Raw genomic sequence first — 26,644 nt, 5'->3', positions numbered from 1 at the left:
CGATCTCGTGGCAAGGACCGGTCTTAGGAACTGCAACGCGTGATAGTGACGGTATCTAGTTCTGGTCCTTGACGCAGATCCACTGCGAACCTGGCCCTCAGCACGAACATCACTGTTGAAGCGGTCCTTGATCGAACGCCAACGTGTTCGGACTTTGTCCACTGTTGATAAAAAAAAAACAGTGCCGTCAAGGACAACAGTCACTGCGGCACAATGTAGCAATACAATACTCAAAGCAGTCACTGTAGACCCCGATGACACTGTTGGGTTTCCTGCTAGAATACACCTAGCACGAAACCCAACAGTGCCGTCAAGGACAACAGTCACTGCGGCACAATGTAGCAATACAATACTCAAAGCAGTCACTGTAGACCCCGATGACACTGTTGGGTTTCCTGCTAGAATACACCTAGCACGAAACCCAACAGTGCCGTCAAGGACAACAGTCACTGCGGCACAATGTAGCAATACAATACTCAAAGCAGTCACTGTAGACACGGATGACACTGTTGGGTTTCCTGCTAGAATACACCTAGCACGAAACCCAACAGTGCCGTCAAGGACAACAGTCACTGCGGCACAATGTAGCAATACAATACTCAAAGCAGTCACTGTAGACCCCGATGACACTGTTGGGTTTCCTGCTAGAATACACCTAGCACGAAACCCAACAGTGCCGTCAAGGACAACAGTCACTGCGGCACAATGTAGCAATACAATACTCAAAGCAGTCACTGTAGACCCCGATGACACTGTTGGGTTTCCTGCTAGAATACACCTAGCACGAAACCCAACAGTGCCGTCAAGGACAACAGTCACTGCGGCACAATGTAGCAATACAATACTCAAAGCAGTCACTGTAGACCACGATGACACTGTTGGGTTTCCTGCTAGAATACACCTAGCACGAAACCCAACAGTGCCGTCAAGGACAACAGTCACTGCGGCACAATGTAGCAATACAATACTCAAAGCAGTCACTGTAGACCCCGATGACACTGTTGGGTTTCCTGCTAGAATACACCTAGCACGAAACCCAACAGTGCCGTCAAGGACAACAGTCACTGCGGCACAATGTAGCAATACAATACTCAAAGCAGTCACTGTAGACCCCGATGACACTGTTGGGTTTCCTGCTAGAATACACCTAGCACAAAACCCAACAGTGCCGTCAAGGACAACAGTCACTGCGGCACAATACAGAGCAAGGAAATACTCACTAAACGCCTTTTTGGAGGATGCTGTGGCGCTGTCCCAGCCATCCATCAACGCTGCGGCCACCTCATTCCATAGCCGCCGGGTCACCACAATGTCCTTGTGCAGCCGGTCACGGCTGTCCCACAACGGCGAACGCTCCTGGACCAGGCTGATGAGCTGCTCATTATCCAGGTACACGTCTTCATCTCGTTGTGGAACCTAGACAAAACACATTCATTAGAATAATCCAATTTAAATTGAATAAAAAGTTACAAAAAAAGAAACATAAAAAAGAGTAAAAATAGAAGATAAAAAATAAAGAACATTACAAATCATTTGATACTTACATTCCGTATCACCACCGGGACTTGGCTTCGCTGCTCCTGCTCTCCGCCCTCACTAGTCCCGTCCACAGAAGAGGATGATGACGATGTCTTAAAAAAGTTGAAAAAAACGTAAGAGATTTGGAGAAGCAGCAGATATACTTACCAGATGCACAAAAATAATCACCTCACGGTCTGCTTGCGCCAATTCCTGCCGCGATGGGGAATACTCTGATTCTGAAGACATACTGCATGTAAAAATAATAAAAATCATTAGTACATACATAATTTAAAAGGACAGGCATATAATGTAATATACTCACATTCTTCGCTGATATAATGGGTTCTTGGTTGACTGTCTGCTCTTCAATCTGTCAGTGTAGTAGTGGCAGAGTTTTGGCAGGCACCTCCTTTATATAGACTTTTTTTTTTTGACTTTAGAAGATTATAACTAGGACAACAAGTGGACACCACCAAAAAAACGCAGCGCTAAAAAAACGCATACCTGCGCATGCCAGAGCGCACGTATGCGCATCCATAGGCTATAATGGCCATTTTTAGCGCAAAACGTGCGCATACGTGCGCATGCGCTTTTTTCAAGGGCCAAAAAATGCAACATGCTGCGTCTGGAAAATACCAACGCACACCCCAAAAAAACGCAGCGCATGAAAATCGCATACATGCGCTTACCAGCGCGCAGGTATGCGCACCCATGTTAAATATAGGGGAAAAAACGCATGCGCAGGTATGCGTTTTTTTCCAGCGCTAAAAAACGCAAATGTGAAACCAGCCTTATATCTTACATTTGTCCCCCCCCCCATTCTGTGGGCATTCCTAGACGGGTGGCCGGCAGATGGGCGTTCTCCCCGGGTCCGTTTCCTCCCCCTCGCTGCTGGTATCATGCCCCGGTTGGTGTGATAATTCATTCAAGAGCATGCCCTGATTTCAAATTCTTGTTCCTCCTTCCGACTATCAATGGTTAGGGATGTAGTAGGAAGCTGCAGGGACAGGTAGTCATAAACAACCTGACAGTTTCCCTTTAAGTCTGCTCACTCTGCTCAGTGAATGCGAAGAACCTGAGTCTGACCTCAGTTACTTTATAATATCTTAATGGCTGTGCTGTGCCATCATGCCGAGACCATGCGGCAATGTGCTCAAGGCTGGGCAACATACAGTAGGTATATTGCAAAAAATCACTGCATCTGGTCTTTTTTTCCAATATATCTTATCTTATTGTAAACAGTTAAAAGATTACCCAGCTGCCTGGCACACTTTGGAATCTGGGGGGTGGGTGAGGGAGAGGGAGTAAAGCTGATTGTGATAGATAAGGTGGTGGGGGTCTCCATAGAATCAGTCAGGTACAAATGCGAGCAGGTTAAGCATTTGGAGCAGTTTGTTTTTTAAAGGCAGGGCAGACAATCCTGTTTGCTAAAATCAGAAAAATTACTGTGTACTGCTAAGCTAAATACAACAGGCTATGTGCCGACCTAATGTTTTTGCTGCGTTTTTCATGCGTTCTACTTGCAGATTTTCTCAAAATCAGCACAGTCTATGGGATTTCTGACCCTTTGCTCAGACACTAATATTTAAGTCACATGCTGTCCATTTCCTTGCGATCCTCCTTGAGATGGTTCTACTCCTTCATTGGAGTCCAGCTGTGTTTAATTAAGCTGACAGGACTTGATTTGTAAAGGCACACACCTGTCTATATAAGACCTCACAGCTCACAGTGTATGTCAGGCCAAATGAGAATCATGAGGTTAAAGGAACTGGCCAAGGAGCTCAGAGACAGAATTGTGGCAAGGCACAGATCTGGCCAAGGTTACAAAAGAATTTCTGCTGTACTCAAGGTTTGTAAGAGTGCAGAGGCCTACATATTCCTTAAACGGAAGAAGTTTGGGACCACTAGAAGTCTTCCTAGACCTGACCATCCAGCCAAACTGAGCAGTCGTGAGAGAAGAGCCATGGTGAAAGAGGTAAAGAAGAACCCCAAGATCACTTTGGCTGAGCTCCACAGATGCAGTAAGGAGATGGGAGAAAGTTCCACAAGGTCAACTATCACTGCAGTCCTCCAGAAATCAGGCCTTTGTGGCAGAATGGCCCGATTGAAGTCTCTCCTCAGTGCAAGATATACGATGGTAATCTCATTTCTATATAGTTATATCTATTTAATAGAATATGTGCTCACATAGCGAGACAAAACGTAGGTTACACAACTCAGTTTGGTATTTGATGAGAAATTGGTTCCAGATTCTGAGACTCATGACACAAAAGACTTGAAGCTAAAGATCAAAGAGCTCTTGAGCAAAAGAGCAAAGGTATGGTGGAACAAGGCCACACTAGAAAATTATTTGCAAAAGGAAACTATACCTAGGGGCTTTAGAATTCAATTGTTCCCCACTACAGCTCTGGATGACTCTTCCTTTTCATCTAAATGGGAGGATACACTTATTAGGTGTTCCTGTACGCTTTTAGAACTGCTGATTGGTCAGGTTAAAAAAACATTAGAAAATCTTGAAAAAGACATTGACCAAATTCGTGAGAAATTGCAACAGAAATTATCTGCTGATGATCTAAAAAAATTTGATACCCAGTTGGATGAAGAATTGAGTAAATTTGAAATTGAGATCCAACAAAATAAGACTAAAAAGTTCCAAAGAGATCCAAACGACTACCAATCTAATAAAGTTTATCGCTGGAATATCAGGCCTAATAGATCGAGGAATCGATCGGTATCTGTATCTAGTTTGTCTATTAATTCTGAAGGAGAATGTGGAAGTCTTTTTTTAGGGAAACGCCTAAGATCTGGGGATGAAGATCTCCCAGTAAATACAAACGCAGACCTACATCCTATGACCCCTATGGTAAAAAGAAACAGAGTCTACAATTTCAGAGACAAGAAGTCACAGTAGAAAAAGAGACATTGAAGGTAATTAATCTTTTGGATCATCTTCTAACTAAACCACAATTTGAAGCTTTATCTAGGTGTCTGTCGTTTTCTCCTACTGGAAAATATGATTATTTCACAGTTGTTAAAGATCTGGAACTTTTTGCACGAAAATTAATTTTCAAAAAGCATTTCAGCTTGATACATTGTGCTTCCGAGGCGGAGATTCAGGCTCTTTATGATCTTGAGTCCCTTGCCAGAGAGCATAATGAGGAGATTCCTTCTGCCTGTCCTTCTTTGCCTACACATCTACATCAGCCATCTAGTGCTTTTCCACCCTTGTCTGCCTGCCCACAAGTTGAAATATTCCTTAAATCTGTAAAAGAAGATTTACGACACCTTGATGACATAATACTGTATGATAATCTTACCTTCGCTCAAAGAAATGCCATTAAAGAATTAAAATCATTAAAAAATCTAGTCATCAAAAGGGCAGACAAGGGTGGCAATATTGTCCTCTGGCCAACTGACCGCTATGAATTAGAGGCCTTTAGACAACTAAATTCACCTACTTGCTATAAACGTTTGGAATGTAATCCGATGAATAAATACAAAGATGAATTATGGGCAATTCTCAATGAGGGATTTGAAAAGGGTATTATCAACACTAAATTAAGAGATTCTTTAATTCAAGAACATCCTATTACACCTACTTTTTATCTACTCCCCAAGGTTCACAAGGACCCCCTTCACCCACCGGGTAGACCCATCGTCTCGGGAATTGGGGGTCTTTGTGAACCTATATGTAGGTATGTTGATTTTTACCTCCAGAAATGTATAGATACTTTACCCTCATTTATTAGGGATACGACTGATATGCTTAGGAAGTTAGATGGGATACATCTAAAAGATGACATGATAATGGTCACTTGTGACGTGGAGTCCCTGTATACTTCTATAGACCATAGCCACGGGATGAGAGCTTCCAGGTTTTTTCTTGAGATGATGAATCTTGATTATAAACTTACTGAGTTCATCATTACTCTACTGTATTTTGCCCATACACACAATTAATTTGTGTTTAAGGACCGCCCCTTCCTTCAGCTCCAGGGAACAGTGATGGGGGCAACTTGTGTGCCCTTGTATGCTAGCCTTTTCCTGGGGCTGTGGGAGAGGAAGATGGTCCTAGATACACCCGGATATGGCAGCCTTATCTTGTGGTCTCATTATATTGATGATATATTTTTTATCTGGCAGGGCTCCACGTCACTTCTTGACACTTTTCTCTGTGACCTTAATGTTAATGATCAAAATATTAAGTTGACTTGGAAATATAGTGGTAATAATATCGAATTTGTAGATATTCTGATCTCCAAGGGACATGATGGTCTGGTGGCCACCAACATCTATCGTAAAAGTACAACAACCAATGCGTTGCTGCATGCAAAGTCATCTCACCCACCTCAATTAATCCGCTCTATACCGATAGGGCAATTCCTGAGGACACGCCGCATCTGCTCTAACAAACAAACTTATCATCAACAGGCAAAAAATCTCTCTAATAGATTTCTGGAAAGAGGTTATAAGCTTAGGGACAATAACAAAAGTTATAATAGGGCGACCAAAATGGACAGACAGGGACTCCTGTTGTATAAATCTAAAACTATCTCTAATAGATCTCATGTTAATGATACAAAACTACGTTTTATATCTACTTTTAATTCTAACTGGAGACAAATTCAAAACATCCTTTCAAAAAACTGGTCCATCCTTTTGACAGATAGAGATTTAAAATATCATTTACCCCTGATTTCATCTATTACTTGGAGGAGATCACTCAATCTTAGTGATATGCTAACAAAACGTCATTATGTTCCACCAAAAGTGAGTCCTTTTCTCTTTGGCAGTAAAGGTCCACCATGGGGATCTTTTCCTTGCGGTTCTTGCTCTGTATGGAAATATATCCCTAAATGTACACAATTTCTAAATGACAGGGGGGATAAGACATATAATATTGTCCACCATATTACTTGCAATACAGAATCTGTTATATATCACCTCATGTGCCCCTGTGGTTTGATATATATAGGTATGACCACTAGAGCTCTTAAGGTCAGAATCCAGGAACACGTGAGGGATATAATTAATGCAAAGAAAGAAAAGGACTCTGATAAATTGAAAAATATTCCCGGACAATTTTTTTGACTTTCATGGCTGCACCCCCAAGGGGTTAAAAGTATGTGGCATAGACCACGTTTACATGGGAATAAGAGGAGGAGATCTCAAGCGGAAACTGTTGCAGTTGGAAACAAAGTGGATGGTCACATTGAACACTGTTAGCCCACATGGGCTCAATGAATCTATTAGCTTCAAGTCTTTTTTGTAACTCAGCCTTATGTGACATATTATTATGCGGTCACATTTTGCGCTTTTTAAATATTTCTAGGGTTCCATATAGTTTTTACATGTGTGTCTTATACTAATGATTGTGATACATGTCTTTTCAGTTTTTGCTATGATACTACATAAACCTTTATGATCTATAAGATGGGCATCCTGGTTACCTCAGTGATCCGGGGGATGATGTCATATCCTCCTCCTGATCACGTGGTGTGCTAGTAGCCTATGTCGACGCTGGGGGCGCGGCATCACAACTACACACGTCGATTGATGCAGCCAGCACATGTATGCTATAGAAAGCTCCCGATTTAAGGTAATTAATTACATATTAATACACCTGCAGCTTACCATATGCCAAATGAGGCCCTTGATTACATCATGTGGTTGTCAGCTATTGAGCAATTTTTTGTTCAGCTGCTCTCTATCATCTAATTTTGACCAGCTATATAAGGTACCCTATCTAATATTTAGCCATGCCTCCTGACGAAGCTGTTTAGGGCGAAACGTACATCGAGGTTGCGGGGTGGGACTCCTGAAGGGGCACCTACCTTTTGCTGTCGGCACCATGACTTCAGGTATAATACTTCACCCTCATTAGTGGATATGCTTAGATAATTTATTTGGGCTGTTTGTTAGACATGTGTCTGGACTGATCATTAGCCATTCAGTGGTAGTGTTATTTATACTATTATTCTATTATTATTTTATTAGGACTATGCAGTCCAGACATATGTATATCTACTTATGACTAATACTGGTGCCTAAGGTTCTTTGTAACTGGAATAGAGGTGGTATATTTAGACACTTATATTGTTAAAGCACCTTCTATAATATATAGTCAGTTGCTTATTTATTTGAGCCTTCAGCCATTTCTAGGGGTTCATTGTTCAGAGAGTCCCTCATGGGTTCTGTGATGAGGTTTCACGCTGTGTATCAATTCTCACAAAAAAATATTTTTCTGTTATGACTTGTTATCATAGACATTGTCAGTATTTTACTAAATAAATTTTGTATTGAATTAAAAAATCTTTTATGGTGATCTCATTTCTATATAGTTATATCTATTTAATAGAATATATGCTCACATTTTGGTTGCATATACAAGATATACGAAAGCCTGCATAGAATTTGCTAAAAAAAACACATGAAGGACTCCCAGACTATGATCAATATGCTTCTCTGGTCTTATGAGATGACGATAGATCTTTTTGGTGATAATTCTAAGTGGTATGTGTGGAGAAAACCAAGCACTGCTCATCACCTGCCCAATACAATCCCAACAGTGAAACATGGTGGTGGCAGCATCATGCTATGGGGGTGCTTTTTCAGCTGCAGGAACAGGACGACTGGTCGCAATTGAAGGAAATATGAATGGGACCAATTGCAGCGATATCCTGGATGAAAACCTCTTTCAGAGTGCTCTGGACCTCAGACTTGGCCGAAGGTTCATCTTCCAACAAGACAATGACCCTAAGCACACAGCTAAAATAAGAAGTATCCTTAGAAAGACTTTGTGACCATTCTTGACTAGCCCAGCCTTAGCCCTGACATAAGCCCAATTGAGAATCTCTGCAGAGACCTGAAAATGGCTGTCCATCAATGTTCACCATCCAACCTGACGGAACTGGAGAGAATCTGCAAGGTAGAGTGGCAGAGGATCTCCTAATCCAAGTGTGAAAAACTTGTTGCATCATTCCCAAGAAGACTCATGGCTGTACTAGCTCAAAATGGTGCTTCAAATCAATACTGAGTAAAAGGTCTGAATACTTATGACCATGTGATATTTCAGCTTTTCTATTTTAATAAATTTGCAAAAATTTCTACATTTCTGTTTTTTTCAGTCAAGATAGGGTGCAGAGTGTACATTAATGAGAAAAAAATGAACTTTTTTGAATTTAATAAATGGTTGCAAAGAGTGAAAAATTTGAAGAGGTCTGAATAGTTTCTGTACCCACTGTATTATGACCATTTGAATTTCCTAGCTCCCATTCTGGATCTACGTTCATAAGTGCATGCTTGACAGAAATTTTGATACTTGGTGTTAAGGTACATCAATTAATTTTTTATTTTAATTTTGACAAATAACAGAACTGACTCCAACATTACTGAGTGAGAAACAGTATCTGATTCCTAGGTCAACTTGGACCCTGTTGGCGAAATTGAAGATGTGGCTGGACATTCTTCTGCACTATCAGCAAGGAACCAACTACCACAACCTTCTGCAGGACAGGAGTCCAATCGAGAAAAGGATGAATGTGGACATAGCAGTATTCCTGCACTACCCCTGGATACCTCACCACATGCTGCTGGGGCCGGCACAAGAGGGAGCTTCCCACCACTGGTAACAGGCGCCAAGTAGACTCTGGCATTTTGGATTATCTCTCACGCACTGCAATGATGATGAGGAGGCATATGCTCAGAGTCTTGCATGCTATTTGTGCACAATTCTTCGCGGGATAAGGCTGCGTGCCAGAAATGCACTCTAAATTGTTATCAATTCCTGCACAGATACAAATGTGGTTTTCAACTTCCTTGAAAGATGGCAGTTGTCCACCAACAACCACGTACACATGCACTGAAGCCAGGATAAGCAGCCTACAGAACTCCCTGAGCCACCTCCACCACGGAACACATTGCCCCAGCTACATCAAAACATGTCACAACATCATCAAACACATGCGCACCACTCAAATCCAGCTGCACCTGCCCAATATGGCTACTTGAACATACCCACTGTAGGAGAGTGGTCGCAACATGGGTATGTTTGACATGGCCATTCTGGGGGATTTACCCAAATGCCAAACACAAATCCACATCAGTATGGATACCATTGACTAAGTGGCCAATACAATGTACCACAACAGGGCTCTACGTTGGTCTGGATTCCAGCCTCATCCCCCTCTCAGGGGTCCAATCAGGTTGGAACCCAAAATTCACAAACCACTCATGCTGGGCTCCTGCCATCACCTCCACCTTCATACCAGAATTTGTAAAAAAGTGTATTTTAATGCCTTAGTGAGAGAATTTGGTACTTAATAACCAAGAAAATTTTTACAATTCTAACCACTGTCACTTTATGAAGTTATAGCTCTGGAATGCTTCAACGTATTCCACTGATTCTGAGAATGTTTTTTTCATGACATATTGTACTTCATGTTATTGGTACACTTGTGTTTATTTATGAAAAAAATGGAAATTTCTCAAAAATTTAGAATTTTGCAATTTTCAAAATTTTTATTTTTGTACACTTAAATCAGAGAGTGGTGTTACACAAAATAGTTAATACATAACATTTCCCACATGTCTACTTTACATCAGCACAATTTTGGAAACATAATTTTTTTGTTAGGATGCTATAAGGGTTAAAAGTTGACCAGCAATTTCTCCTTTTTCCAACAAAATTTAAAAAACCTTTTTTTTTAGGAACCAGCTCACATTTGAAGTGAGTTTGGGGATTCATTATAACAGAAAATACCTAAAAGTGACACCATTCCAAAAACTGCATCTCTCAAAGTACACAAAAGTATATTCAACAGTTTATTAACCCTTCAGGTGCTTCACGAGAGCTAAAGGAATGTTGAAGCAAAACATGAACATTTTACTTTTTTCACAAAAAATTTAGTTGGAACCAATTTTTTATTTCCACAAGGGTATCAGGAGAACATGGACCACAAAACTTGTTGTGCAATTTCTCCTGAGTATGCCAATACTCCGTATGTGGGGGAAAGCCACTGTTTGGGCACATGGCAGGGATCAGAAGGGAGGGAGCACCGTTTGAGTTTTTGAACGCAAAACTGGCTGGAATCAATGGTGGTGCCATGTCACGTTCGGAGACCCTCCAAAGTACCTAAACAGTGGAACCCCCCCAATTCTAACTCCAACCCTAACTCCAACACACCCCTAACCATAACCCTAACCATAACCTTAACCCCAACACACCCCTAAACCCAACCCTAACCACAAACCTAACACTAACACACCCCTAACCTTAATCCCAACCCTCACCATAATCCCAACCATAGCCACAATCATAATCCTAGCCCAACCCTAACTTTAGCCCAACTTTAACGCTAATGGAAAAATTGAAATAAATACATTTTTTATTTTATCATTTTTACCTAACTAAGGGGGTGACAAAGGAGGTTTGATTTACTATTTTTTTTATTTTGATTACTGTGATAGGGTCTATCTCAGTGATCAAAATGAACCAATAGGAAAAATTTCCTATTGTTACTGGGTGCCGGCAGCCACTTTCTTCCTGGAAGAAGATGCCGGCGGCCCGGGGGATTTCACGGGGGGTTGTAGGGACACCAGAGGTACCAGGAGGGAATCGGGGAGCCGATTTGTGGGATCATATCAGAGGAGAGAGAAATTAAATGGGAAATCAGACTTTCTTTTTTTGTGGTTGCCGTTATTCCGTTAATAACGGCAATCGCAACAATGGAATCCGTAAAAACCATACCAAATCATGTTCTCTGTGGTCTCAGCTATATCCGATAGCCAAGACCCCGGAGAAATTCCAACTCTGGGGGATACTATACATTTATTTCTCAGCGCCGTTAAAAAGCAGTGCTGAGTCATAAGCACCCTTTACTGCCGCCACTAAAAGGCTTATCGACGGTCATTAAGGGGTTAATGGCTAATGTTCTTTTCAAGTTTCATTTTGCTCTAGAATAGTATCCTGTTGCCATGTTATTTGAATATGTTTTTTTTTGTGCCAAATACTCTGGAAATGAAAAAAACTGTTATTTCAATGTGTGCTTTAGGTATTGAACAATATATAGTTGATGTTTCTGATATCCCTGGTTTTCTGTTTTGAACAAAATTACATCATACAGTTTACTCGCTAGTAGATGTTTAATTAAATTAAAACAACAAAGGCTATTATAACATTGACACAGCATAGTCTTGCCATGAAGTATATCCCTCTGGTGATACAAAATAATGCGTAAACATGTCCCACACGTTATGGCCAGAGGGCTGGCGATGTGGATTATGAACATGTATTGTAGCCATGCCATTATTTCCATAGAACCCATCATCAGCATCATTTAATTGACAGTCATGGATCCTTGTGAAATTGTGAAGGATGACACAGTCTCTAATTACATTTGCATTTGCTTCACTTAGTTGCATGGCAAACATCAGGACCCGCCATTTTGCTCAGAGGATTCCAAAGGCACACTTCACCAATTGTCTTGCGCAGGATAGCCGATAATTAAAAAATTGGCATGGGTGCTTCAGGGCTCTCGATGGATGTGGCCTCATGACTAGAGTTGAGCGATACCAGCCGATACTTGAAAATATCGGATCGGAATGGATCGGCCGATCTTAAAAAAAGTATCGGTATCGCCGATTCCGATACCGGGAACCAATGCAAGTCAATGGGGCCAAAATATCGGAATTAAAAAAAACCCTTTCTTTCCTTGTAGGTTAATTCTACATGAAGAAAAACAACTAAGAATAATGTAGAATGTATTGTGGGAGGTGGAGGAGACATTAAAGCCATAGAGGTTTAGCCCAATCAAATGGAATAGCAGGAATTAAACTTTTTTTTTAAAGATGTTAGGAGTTACAAAGATATTGACTATGTTAGCCTCATTTATATTTTGCCAGACATGTATGTCTTCTTCTTCTTTCTTCTTTCTTCTTCTTCTTCTTCTACTTCCTTTTTTTACATTCTTCTTCTTCTTCTTCTACTTCCTTTTTTTACATTCTTCTTCTTCTTCTTCTACTTCCTTTTTTTACATTCTTCTTCTTCTTCTTCTACTTCCTTTTTTTACATTCTTCTTCTTCTTCTTCTACTTCCTTTTTTTACATTCTTCTTCTTCTTCTTCTACTTCCTTTTTTTACATTCTTCTTCTTCTTCTTCTACTTCCTTTTTTTACATTCTTCTTCTTATTCCTTTTTTTACATTCTTCTTCTTCTTCTTCTACTTCCTTTTTTTACATTCTTCTTCTTCTTCTTCTTCTTCTTCTTCTTCTTCTTCCTTTTCTTACATTCTTCATATTCTTCTTATTCAACAATTATTATTCTACATATTCAGCTTCTTCATCTTCTTCCTATTCTTCTTCATCATATTCTTGTTTGTGTCAGGCATTCCTGTAGTTGTTATCTAGAAAAGTTAGAAGTTTACACCTTCCGTTCTGCCTGTCACAAAAGATTTACAACAGGATTTGTCCGCGTTCAGTTTGGCCTGCAGCAGCAGGCCTTTTCCAGGGGCACCACGAGGAGGAACGGACTCACCCCCATACACTGCTTAGTCTTCTTCTGCTTATAAATAAGATAATATCATTTGCTCAGAGTATTAGTCTTATGCTTAATGTTCTTCTGCTTTGTTTTTTTTATGCTTCTTTGTCTTCTCTCTCTTGTTGTTCTGCATCTTGGTGGTTGTCTTCCTGTTCTTTGTCCTCTTGAACCAGCTGACGGTACTGGCACCCGGAGGGGCAGCAGAAGGAACAAGAGCCAATGGCACTACCGAGGACCAGCTGACGGTGCTGGAACCCGGTTACTAAGCAGGAGGTACCTGTGCTACAAAGCACTACCAAGGACCAGCAGACGTTGCCGGAACTCGGATACCGAGACGGAGGCACCTAGGCCAAAGGCTTTGACGAGAACCAGCTGACGGTGCTGGAACCCGGAGGGGTAGCATAAGCTGCAAGAGCAAATGGAAATAGCGAGGACCAGCTGACAGTGCTGGCACCCGGAGGGGCAGCAGAAGGAATAAGAGCCAATGGCACAACCGAGGACCAGCTGACGGTGCTGGAACCCGGTTACTAAGCAGGAGGTACCTGTGCTACAAAGCACTACCAAGGACCAGCAGACGTTGCCGGAACTCGGATACCGAGATGGAGGCACCTAGGCCAAAGGCTCTGACGAGAACCAGCTGACGGTGCTGGAACCCGGAGGGGTAGCATAAGCTGCAAGAGCAAATGGAAATAGCGAGGACCAGCTGACAGTGCTGGCACCCGGAGGGGCAGCAGAAGGAATAAGAGCCAATGGCACAACCGAGGACCAGCTGACGGTGCTGGAACCCGGTTACTAAGCAGGAGGTACCTGTGCTACAAAGCACTACCAAGGACCAGCAGACGTTGCCGGAACTCGGATACCGAGATGGAGGCACCTAGGCCAAAGGCTCTGATGAGAACCAGCTGACGGTGCTGGAACCCGGAGGGGTATCAGAAGTTACCCCTGAAAAGCAAAGTTGGCATGCCGCAAGCTGGCCGCAGTTACCGAATCACACAGTCCTACAGGGGGTGCTTGTCCTACTGGAACTATGGAACAAACCTTTCTTACCAGAACCCGCAGTCCACATAGGAAGCACCTAAACTGCTGGCACCCTAGCCTCGGCTAACCCAACCGCAACACGACATGGCAACTTGGGGTGGCAAACTGACATTGACACTTCCCGGAAACAGCAGGCAGGGCTGGAACCAAGCTGGGCAGGAGGGAGTACCCATGCCAAAGTCAGTTATGAGCAGCAACTGGCGATGTTGGAGCCCAGGACAAGCACTTAGCAGGCTGAGGCCTGATGTGCTGTCAATTGGGAGGCAGCAGGACAGATTGCCATCAAAACAGCAGGGGAACAGCTGACGTTACTGAACCCCACAAACACAGGAGCTAGTGTTTTACTCTGTGAAGACGGCACTTCCGAGCAACAACTGGCTGTGTTGAAGCCCAGGGACAAGCACGGAGCAGGCTGAGGCTGCATTGAAGAAATTTTAAGATCGGTTGTAGACTACTAATTTGAACCAAGTTCCACTTAGGCCTGTGGCTTCACTGATTTTCGTATTTCCCCTGTCCTCCAACCCCGCCAGTTACAGCTCCGAAGTGGCGTCTGCACAATCCACACTTGTTCCTGTGTTACAGGTGTTCAGTCCGGTCAGTTAATCCCCTGATGTGTGTCCGGCAATGTCGCCTGCTCTGTCCACATTCCCATAATGGGAATGTGGACAGAGCAGGCGACATTGCCGGACACACATCAGGGGATTAACTGACCGGACTGAACACCTGTAACACAGGAACAAATGTGGATTGTGCAGACGCCACTTCGGAGCTGTAACTGGCAGGGTTGGAGGACAGGGGAAATACGAGAGACAGTGGAGCCACAGGCCTAATTGGAGCACGGTTAAAAATCAGTAGTGGTACGACTGTGTAGGCAGCAGGAGACTTTGCCATCCACACAGCAGGGGATCAGCTGACATTACTGAACCCCACTGAGACACGGGAGCAAGTATCTCTTTCCGTGTGGACGGCACTTCCGAACTACAACTGGCTGTGTTGAAGCCCAGGAAATAGGAGGGTGTAGGCAGAGGCCTACTGTATTTTGAATGAGGTGACAGCAGGAGAGACTGCCATCCACACAGCAGGGGATCAGCTGACGTTACTGAACCCCACTGAGACACGGGAGCAAGTATCTCTTTCCGTGTGGACGGCACTTCCGAACTACAACTGGCTGTGTTGAAGCCCAGGAAATAGGAGGGTGTAGGCAGAGGCCTACTGTATTTTGAATGAGGTGACAGCAGGAGAGACTGCCATCCACACAGCAGGGGATCAGCTGACGTTACTGAACCCCACTGAGACACGGGAGCAAGTATCTCTTTCCGTGTGGACGGCACTTCCGAACTACAACTGGCTGTGTTGAAGCCCAGGAAATAGGAGGGTGTAGGCAGAGGCCTACTGTATTTTGAATGAGGTGACAGCAGGAGAGACTGCCATCCACACAGCAGGGGATCAGCTGACATTACTGAACCCCACTGAGACACGGGAGCAAGTATCTCTTTCCGTGTGGACGGCACTTCCGAACTACAACTGGCTGTGTTGAAGCCCAGGAAATAGGAGGGTGTAGGCAGAGGCCTACTGTATTTTGAATGAGGTGACAGCAGGAGAGACTGCCATCCACACAGCAGGGGATCAGCTGACGTTACTGAACCCCACTGAGACACGGGAGCAAGTATCTCTTTCCGTGTGGACGGCACTTCCGAACTACAACTGGCTGTGTTGAAGCCCAGGAAATAGGAGGGTGTAGGCAGAGGCCTACTGTATTTTGAATGAGGTGACAGCAGGAGAGACTGCCATCCACACAGCAGGGGATCAGCTGACATTACTGAACCCCACTGAGACACGGGAGCAAGTATCTCTTTCCGTGTGGACGGCACTTCCGAACTACAACTGGCTGTGTTGAAGCCCAGGAAATAGGAGGGTGTAGGCAGAGGCCTACTGTATTTTGAATGAGGTGACAGCAGGAGAGACTGCCATCCACACAGCAGGGGATCAGCTGACATTACTGAACCCCACTGAGACACGGGAGCAAGTATCTCTTTCCGTGTGGACGGCACTTCCGAACTACAACTGGCTGTGTTGAAGCCCAGGAAATAGGAGGGTGTAGGCAGAGGCCTACTGTATTTTGAATGAGGTGACAGCAGGAGAGACTGCCATCCACACAGCAGGGGATCAGCTGACGTTACTGAACCCCACTGAGACACGGGAGCAAGTATCTCTTTCCGTGTGGACGGCACTTCCGAACTACAACTGGCTGTGTTGAAGCCCAGGAAATAGGAGTGTATAGGCAGAGGCCTACTGTATTTTGAATGAGGTGACAGCAGAAGAGACTGCCATCCACACAGCAGGGGATCAGCTGACATTACTGAACCCCACTGAGACACGGGAGCAAGTATCTCTTTCCGTGTGGACGGCACTTCCGAACTACAACTGGCTGTGTTGAAGCCCAGGAAATAGGAGGGTGTAGGCAGAGGCCTACTGTATTTTGAATGAGGTGACAGCAGGAGAGACTGCCATCCACACAGCAGGGGATCAGCTGACGTTACTGAACCCCACTGAGACACGGGAGCAAGTATCTCTTTCCGTGTGGACGGCACTTCCGAACTACAACTGGCTGTGTTGAAGCCCAGGAAATAGGAGGGTATAGGCAGAGGCCTACTGTATTTTGAATGAGGTGACAGCAGAAGAGACTGCCATCCACACAGCAGGGGATCAGCTGACATTACTGAACCCCACTGAGACACGGGAGCAAGTATCTCTTTCCGTGTGGACGGCACTTCCGAACTACAACTGGCTGTGTTGAAGCCCAGGAAATAGGAGGGTGTAGGCAGAGGCCTACTGTCTTTGTAATGCGGAGACAGCAGGAGAGACTGCCATCTCCACAGCAGGGGATCAGCTGGCAATGATGAACCCCACTAACACTTGAACAAATGTGTTTGGCTCTGTGGAGACGACACTTCTGAACACAAACTGACGCTGTTGGAGCCCAGGATTAGGCGAGGAGCAGGCTGGGGCCTACTGGATTTTGGCAGGTGAAGGCAGCAGGAGACTTGCCATCTCCACAGCAGGGGAACAGCTGGCAGTGCTGAACCCCACTAACACTCTAACGAAGGTGTTTGGCTCTGTGGAGACGACACTTCTGAACACCAACTGACGCTGTTGGAGCCCAGGATTAGGCGAGGAGCAGGCTGGGGCCTACTGGATTTTGGCAGGTGAAGGCAGCAGGAGACTTGCCATCTCCACAGCAGGGGAACAGCTGGCAGTGCTGAACCCCACTAACACTCTAACGAAGGTGTTTGGCTCTGTGGAGACGACACTTCTGAACACCAACTGACGCTGTTGGAGCCCAGGATTAGGCGAGGAGCAGGCTGGGGCCTACTGGATTTTGGCAGGTGAAGGCAGCAGGAGACTTGCCATCTCCACAGCAGGGGAACAGCTGGCAGTGCTGAACCCCACTAACACTCTAACGAAGGTGTTTGGCTCTGTGGAGACGACACTTCTGAACACCAACTGACGCTGTTGGAGCCCAGGATTAGGCGAGGAGCAGGCTGGGGCCTACTGGATTTTGGCAGGTGAAGGCAGCAGGAGACTTGCCATCTCCACAGCAGGGGAACAGCTGGCAGTGCTGAACCCCACTAACACTCTAACGAAGGTGTTTGGCTCTGTGGAGACGACACTTCTGAACACCAACTGACGCTGTTGGAGCCCAGGATTAGGCGAGGAGCAGGCTGGGGCCTACTGGATTTTGGCAGGTGAAGGCAGCAGGAGACTTGCCATCTCCACAGCAGGGGAACAGCTGGCAGTGCTGAACCCCACTAACACTCTAACGAAGGTGTTTGGCTCTGTGGAGACGACACTTCTGAACACCAACTGACGCTGTTGGAGCCCAGGATTAGGCGAGGAGCAGGCTGGGGCCTACTGGATTTTGGCAGGTGAAGGCAGCAGGAGACTTGCCATCTCCACAGCAGGGGAACAGCTGGCAGTGCTGAACCCCACTAACACTCTAACGAAGGTGTTTGGCTCTGTGGAGACGACACTTCTGAACACCAACTGACGCAGTTGGAGCCCAGGATTAGGCGAGGAGCAGGCTGGGGCCTACTGGATTTTGGCAGGTGAAGGCAGCAGGAGACTTGCCATCTCCACAGCAGGGGAACAGCTGGCAGTGCTGAACCCCACTAACACTCTAACGAAGGTGTTTGGCTCTGTGGAGACGACACTTCTGAACACCAACTGATGCTGTTGGAGCCCAGGATTAGGCGAGGAGCAGGCTGGGGCCTACTGGATTTTGGCAGGTGAAGGCAGCAGGAGACTTGCCATCTCCACAGCAGGGGAACAGCTGGCAGTGCTGAACCCCACTAACACTCTAACGAAGGTGTTTGGCTCTGTGGAGACGACACTTCTGAACACCAACTGACGCTGTTGGAGCCCAGGATTAGGCGAGGAGCAGGCTGGGGCCTACTGGATTTTGGCAGGTGAAGGCAGCAGGAGACTTGCCATCTCCACAGCAGGGGAACAGCTGGCAGTGCTGAACCCCACTAACACTCTAACGAAGGTGTTTGGCTCTGTGGAGACGACACTTCTGAACACCAACTGACGCTGTTGGAGCCCAGGATTAGGCGAGGAGCAGGCTGGGGCCTACTGGATTTTGGCAGGTGAAGGCAGCAGGAGACTTGCCATCTCCACAGCAGGGGAACAGCTGGCAGTGCTGAACCCCACTAACACTCTAACGAAGGTGTTTGGCTCTGTGGAGACGACACTTCTGAACACCAACTGACGCTGTTGGAGCCCAGGATTAGGCGAGGAGCAGGCTGGGGCCTACTGGATTTTGGCAGGTGAAGGCAGCAGGAGACTTGCCATCTCCACAGCAGGGGAACAGCTGGCAGTGCTGAACCCCACTAACACTCTAACGAAGGTGTTTGGCTCTGTGGAGACGACACTTCTGAACACCAACTGACGCTGTTGGAGCCCAGGATTAGGCGAGGAGCAGGCTGGGGCCTACTGGATTTTGGCAGGTGAAGGCAGCAGGAGACTTGCCATCTCCACAGCAGGGGAACAGCTGGCATTGCTGAACCCCACTAACACTCTAACGAAGGTGTTTGGCTCTGTGGAGACGACACTTCTGAACACCAACTGACGCTGTTGGAGCCCAGGATTAGGCGAGGAGCAGGCTGGGGCCTACTGGATTTTGGCAGGTGAAGGCAGCAGGAGACTTGCCATCTCCACAGCAGGGGAACAGCTGGCAGTGCTGAACCCCACTAACACTCTAACGAAGGTGTTTGGCTCTGTGGAGACGACACTTCTGAACACCAACTGACGCTGTTGGAGCCCAGGATCAGGCGAGGAGCAGGCTGGGGCCTACTGGATTTTGGCAGGTGAAGGCAGCAGGAGACTTGCCATCTCCACAGCAGGGGAACAGCTGGCAGTGCTGAACCCCACTAACACTCTAACGAAGGTGTTTGGCTCTGTGGAGACGACACTTCTGAACACCAACTGACGCTGTTGGAGCCCAGGATTAGGCGAGGAGCAGGCTGGGGCCTACTGGATTTTGGCAGGTGAAGGCAGCAGGAGACTTGCCATCTCCACAGCAGGGGAACAGCTGGCAGTGCTGAACCCCACTAACACTCTAACGAAGGTGTTTGGCTCTGTGGAGACGACACTTCTGAACACCAACTGACGCTGTTGGAGCCCAGGATTAGGCGAGGAGCAGGCTGGGGCCTACTGGATTTTGGCAGGTGAAGGCAGCAGGAGACTTGCCATCTCCACAGCAGGGGAACAGCTGGCAGTGCTGAACCCCACTAACACTCTAACGAAGGTGTTTGGCTCTGTGGAGACGACACTTCTGAACACCAACTGACGCTGTTGGAGCCCAGGATTAGGCGAGGAGCAGGCTGGGCCCTACTGGATTTTGGCAGGTGAAGGCAGCAGGAGACTTGCCATCTCCACAGCAGGGGAACAGCTGGCAGTGCTGAACCCCACTAACACTCTAACGAAGGTGTTTGGCTCTGTGGAGACGACACTTCTGAACACCAACTGACGCTGTTAGAGCCCAGGATTAGGCGAGGAGCAGGCTGGGCCCTACTGGATTTTGGCAGGTGAAGGCAGCAGGAGACTTGCCATCTCCACAGCAGGGGAACAGCTGGCAGTGCTGAACCCCACTAACACTCTAACGAAGGTGTTTGGCTCTGTGGAGACGACACTTCTGAACACCAACTGACGCTGTTGGAGCCCAGGATTAGGCGAGGAGCAGGCTGGGGCCTACTGGATTTTGGCAGGTGAAGGCAGCAGGAGACTTGCCATCTCCACAGCAGGGGAACAGCTGGCAGTGCTGAACCCCACTAACACTCTAACGAATGTGTTTGGCTCTGTGGAGATGACACTTCTGAACACCAACTGACGCTGTTGGAGCCCAGGATTACGCATGCCGCATGCAGAGGCCAATGGGCAGCGGTTTTTATGGAGGTTGTGGACTACTACTGATTCTAACCATGCTCCACTTAGGCCTCTGGCTCCACTGTCTCTACTATTTACCCTGGCCTCCAACCCCGCCAGCTACATCTCTGAAGTGGCGTCAGCACAATCTACACTTGTTCCTGTGTTACTGGTGCTCAGTCCCGTCAGTTGATCCCCTGATGTTTGTCCGGCAAGTTCGCCAGCTCTGTCCTCATTCCCACTACTGGTTATGGGAATGTGGACAGAGCAGGAGACCTTGCCGGACACACATCAGGGGATAAACTGATGGTACTGAGCCACAGGAACACAGGAACAAGTGTAGATTGTGCTGACGCCACTTCAGAGATGTAGATGGCGGGGTTGGAGGTCAGGGGAAATAGTAGAGACAGTGGAGCCAGAGACCTAAGTTGGGCACGGTTAAAAATCAGTAGTGGTTTGAATGTTGATGGAGCTGGTGACTTTGCTGTCCACACAGCAGGGGATCAGCTGGCATTACTGAACCCCACTAACACAGGAGCTAGTGTGTTTCTCTGTGCAGACGACACATCTGAGCGACAACTGGCTGTGTTGAAGCAAAGGGATTATAGTTCAGGTGGTAGAAAAATGAACACACCAGCAGACCTGGATACAGTTGCCAACCACTAATTTAGTCTGTAAGAGGAATGGCAAAGTCTTTGGAGATCCAGGCCTTGTTCATTTTCAGAAAAGTCAGCCGGTCAACATTATCGGAAGATAGTCGCGTGCGACGGTCTGTTAGTACACCACCTGCGGCACTAAAGACACGTTCCGATAATACACTGGCAGCAGGGCAAGCCAGCACCTCCAATGCATACTGGCTAAGCTCTGGCCATGTATCCAGCTTAGAGACCCAAAACTTGAAGGGGGAAGAGCCATCTGGGAGTACAGCGACAGGGCAAGACATGTAGTCTGACACCATCTGACGGAAGCGTTGCCTCCTGCTGACTCGAGGCGTCGCTGATGGTGTAGACAATTGTGGTGGACACACAAAACTTTGCCACATTTGGGCCATAGTGGTCTTGCCTTGTGCTGCGGCGCTGCCTCTGCTCCCTCTTTGTGCAGAGTTTCCTCCACTGCCTCGACGCACAGAGCTGCTTTGTAAAGCACTAGCAACAATGCTGTCGGGTGGAATGGAAAACATTATGGACTGCACCAGTGACTCTTCGTACTCCCGCATTTTACGCTCCCGGTTCAACGTTGGTATGAGCCTTTGTACGCTGTCCCGGTAGCGAGGATCTAGGAGGGTGTACACCCAATAATCAGCCGAGACGAGAATGTGGGCGATGCGGCGGTCGTTTCTCAGGCACTGCAGCATGAAATCAACCATGTGCTGCAGACTCCCAACTGCCAAAGAACCGCTGTCCCCTGTTTGAGGCATGACCTCGGCCTGCTCTGCATCACCCCACCCTCGCTGTACATACTGAGTAGAGGTTTGTGTACCTCCCTCCTCTGGAGAGATGTCTTCCTCCTCCATCGACTCCTCCTCATCCTCCTCACAAAGTGTCCCCTGCCTAGGCCTTTGTGAGGAAACACGTAGCGCAGACTGTCCAGAAGCAGATGGCATTTGGGACTCCTCATCCTCCACCTCTTCTGAAACCTCATCCCTTAGTGCTTGCAGTGTTTGTTGAAGCAGGCAGATAAGGGGGACAGTCATGCTGACTAGTGCATCATCTGCACTCGCCATCCGCGTGGATTCATCAAAGGCACGCAAAACGAGGCAGATGTCCTTCATAGAGGCCCACTCAATGGTGCTGAAGTGTGAACGGCGCACAGTGCGACTTGTTTGCGCCTGATGCAGCTGGTACTCCATGACTGCTGCCTGCTGCTCACACAACCGCTCCAACATATGTAACGTTGAATTCCACCGGGTGGGTAGGTCACATATGATGCGATGTTCCGGAAGGCCAAATCGTCGCTGCAGAGCAACGAGGCGCGATCTTGCCGTGCTGGAACGTCGCAAGTGAGCGCACTCTATGCGGACCTTGTGCAACAGTGCAGCAAGATCCGGATAGTCCCTCAGAAAGCTCTGCACGACCAAGTTAAGAACATGTGCCAGACATGGGATGTGTGTGAGGTTGCCTAGGCCAAGAGCTGCCACCAGATTTCGGCCATTGTCACACACTACCAAGCCCGGCTGGAGATTTGCTGGCCCAAACCACACATCGCTCTCCAGCTTGATAGCATTCCAGAGCTCCTGCGCTGTGTGGCTTCGATTCCCCAAAGAAATTAATTTGAGTACAGCCTGTTGACGTTTGGCCACGGCTGTGCTCATATCGGTCGTAACAGGCTCCTGCTCTGCTGTTTCTGAGGAACTTGAGTAGGAGGAGGAGTCTATGTGTACAGACTGGAGTCCTGCAATCCGTGGCGTTGGAAGAACACGTACAGCGCCACTCTCCAGATCCATACCCGGCTCCACAACATTGACCCAGTGGGCAGTGAGGGAAAGGTATCGTCCCTGTCCATGGTTACTGGTCCACGCATCGGTGGTCAGGTGGACCTTGCTACTAACGGCGTTTAGTAGCGCATGTTTTATTTTGCCCTCAACATGTTTCTGCAGGGCAGGGACGGCTCGCCTGCTGAAATAAAAGCGGCTGGGCACGTTGTATTGGGGGACTGCCAATGCCATTAAGTCCCGGAAGGTGTCAGTGTCCACCAGCCTGAATGACAGCATTTCAACTGCCAGAAGTTTGGCAATGCCAGCATTCAGAGACTGTGCTCGGGGATGGTTTGCCGAGTAAGGGCGCCTTTTATCCCATGCCTGTGCTACCGATGGCTGTGATGGATGGGAACGTGCTGCTATGGGTGGAATCTGACAGGGTCTCCGGACAACAGTGGCAGAGGTTCTTCCTTGGCGATCCTGTGAGGAAGCCGAACCAGCAGTGTGTGAGCTGGAGGAAGAGGGCCCAACACGAACTGAAGAGGTGGTAGGTGGTGCTGTACGTTGGCCTACGTCTTCAGGGTGTCTCTGCAACTCCAACTCGTGCTTGGTGCGCACATGTTTCCACATATTTGTGGTATTGAGGTTGCTGACATTTCTCCCTCTTTTGACTCTCTGATGACACAGCTTGCATTTGACAAAGCAAATGTCATCTGCAACTGTGTCAAAAAAGGACCACGCACTGCAACTCTTGTGAGCGCCCGGTTTGCCTTTGGAAGGAGGAATGCTCCTAACGGGTGCCGAAGTGGAGGGTACAGGCAACCAAGTCTTCCCCCTCCCTCTGCCTCCTGTTTTGGCCGGTAGGGGAATCTCTTCCTCCGAGCTGCTCCCACCACCTTCCTGTTGCTCACGCCATGATGGGTCAAGGACCTCATCATCTTCCCTCCCCTCTTCAAACAGCTGCTTCTCCGGGGTTGTCTCGCCAGCACCGTACGCACCAGAAAGTGGCAACTGAGTCTCGTCATCATCTGATGCGTACTGAGGTGTGCTGACCATAGGCACTGGCCCACTCGCCTCTTCAGATTCAGAGGGACAAAGAAGTTGCGCATCACTGCATACTCCCTCTTCTTCACATTCAGGAATGCTGCTTGGCTGGCCCCCTCTTTCCAAGCCAACAGATTCCGAGAACAGAAGTAGAGACTGTGATGGCTCCTGTCCATGTCTCTCTGACTGCCTGGGCACTTTGGCAGGTGGTGAAGAGACAGATGGTTGCTCTTCGGTGCTCTGACCCTGAGAGGATGCGGAAGTAATTGAAGTCGATGCGTTAGCTGCCATCCATCCGACAACGGCTTCAATTTGTTCCTCCCGCAGCAGTGGGGTACGTTGAGGTCCTACAAAGCTGCGCATAAAGGACTGTTGCCTGCTAAAACTGGGGGATGCTGATCCACTGGTGCCCGCAGCAGGCCCAGAATCCCCACGTCCTCTACCTGTAGAATCCCCACGTCCTCTCCCTGCAGAATCCCCACGTCCTCTCCCTGCTGAAACTCCACGCCCACGCCCACGCCCACGCGCCTTACTCCCTGCCTTCTTCATCTTGCAAGACTGCTTAAGATAGGCAAAAAAGTACAAAGGGGGGCCTTAGTGTGCTTATTCCTGAACAGCTGGTTACAGGTACAAGAAACACTAATTTTATGAAGTGTGTGTGTGTGTGGACTAGACTTTAATAGGAGCTGATGTGGCCTACACAAGTTCCAAATGTAGTGTTTGGTGAACTTTTTTTGTGGTTTCTTTGTTGGAAACAAACTCAAAGTATGTGAACAAAGAATTGAAACTGATAGTATCACCAACTTTTTGGAGCTATTACAATGCAGGCAGGTAACCTACAATGCAAAAGATGAGGCTCCAAAAAAATTGGGTAATACTAATCTGGCTGCGCCGGCAGGGCACAAGCCAGAAAAAAAGGCTCCTCTATCTACTCCTATATAGTGTTTGCAACCAACCAATGTTGATGGATACGGATGGATGCACACTAATAGGAGAAGAAAAAATGAGCTGCACTCAAAGACAAATATGTGTGAGGCAGTGACGCACGTTGAGCATCCTACAACCAGACGTAGCTGCAGGACACTCTACTCAGCGTGAGCTGCACTCACACACAGTCAGAGGCCTCTCAGACAGCCGTCAACAGTGCAGCTAAGTGGGCACTGGCACTGACAGGCTGCAGAAAGGCTCCGCTGTGTACTCCTATATAGTGTTTGCAACCACCGTAGATGGAGACTGATGGATGCACACTAATAGAAGAAAAAATGAGCTGCACTCAAATAAAAACATGTGTGAGGCACTGACGCACGCTGAGCGTCCTACAGCCAGACGTAGCTGCAGGACACACTACTCAGCTTGAGCTGCACTCACACACAGTCAGAGACCTCTCAGACAGCCGTGAACAGTGCAGCAAAGTGGACACTAGCACTGAAAGGCTGCAGAAAGGCTCCGCTGTCTACTACAAGTGTTTGCAACCAACGTATATGGATACGGATGGAAGCACACTAGATTGAAATTATGTAAAAAATGCAGCTCAAAAAATAAAAGATGTATGAGGCAGCAGTGATCACACTGGGTGGCCTACAGCCTGACGTGGCTGCAGGACCCACTCCACAGCGTGAGCTGCACTCACACAGCCCTTGCAGACAGCTGTGAACACTGCTGCTAGGGCAAAGAAGGCTACAGTGGTGGTTTATGTAGCCTGGGTAAAGCACTAGATGTTTGGTGGAATCGCTATTTCTAACTGTCCCTCACAGTCTTCTACAGCAGCCTGTCCCTAACTGAATTCACAGCAGAGTGACCAGAAATGGCGGCTGCGGTGGCTTTTATAGTGCATCATGACATCATTTCGGCAGCCAATCACAGCCATGCCAATAGTTAACATGCCTACATGCCTAACAGGATGTGCCCACACTTCGGAGGATTCCCATTGGCTTAATCAAAGCAAGCAGGCTCATAGCATGATGGGAACTTCCGATTCCGATTCCGATTCCGGAATCCGATATGAAAAAAGTATCGGAATTAAGTATCGGAATTCCGATACCGCTAATATCGGCCGATACCCGATACTTGCGGTATCGGAATGCTCAACACTACTCATGACATTAAAGTTCAATTGAAAGGCTTCATCAGCAACCATGACTTAAGGAACCGCTTCCAAACCTGAACTCGGTAGGAGACGTGGGGGTGGGATGTCCAAATCATTACTTTGCAGCCGCCGACCATTTATGAAGAATTGAAGACTCTGAAGTCTCCAGTTCTTCCATAAGCCCCAATATCAACAATTACAAACCTGTTTGTGCTGTTGACCAGGGCTAACAGCACTACAGAAAAAAATTGTTTTTAATTGTTATATTGAGACCCTGAATTTGGTGGCTTACGAACACAGATGTGCTTCCCATCCAGGTATCCTATGTATTTGGGGAACTGGAACATTTCCTCAAAGCTACAGACTATCCGCAGCCAGTCTTCTTTTTTGGGATCAGGCATTACAGAATTATGAAGGCAGGACTATATTTCTGTATAAGTAGAACGTGCAATGCCTGAGATGTTGGATCTCCCAATCAAAAACTCCAGATGAAGTTCCGCATAGGAGAGACCAGTGGATAGAAATCTAAAATAAGAAACATACCAAATATTAGAAATTGACATCTCCACACATAATCTTAA

This window comes from Dendrobates tinctorius, unplaced genomic scaffold, assembly GCF_039654945.1.
Source record: "Dendrobates tinctorius isolate UK_male_01 unplaced genomic scaffold, ASM3965494v1 ptg000022l, whole genome shotgun sequence".
NCBI lineage: Eukaryota > Metazoa > Chordata > Amphibia > Anura > Dendrobatidae > Dendrobates > Dendrobates tinctorius.
Note: the sequence above shows the minus strand (reverse complement) of the source record.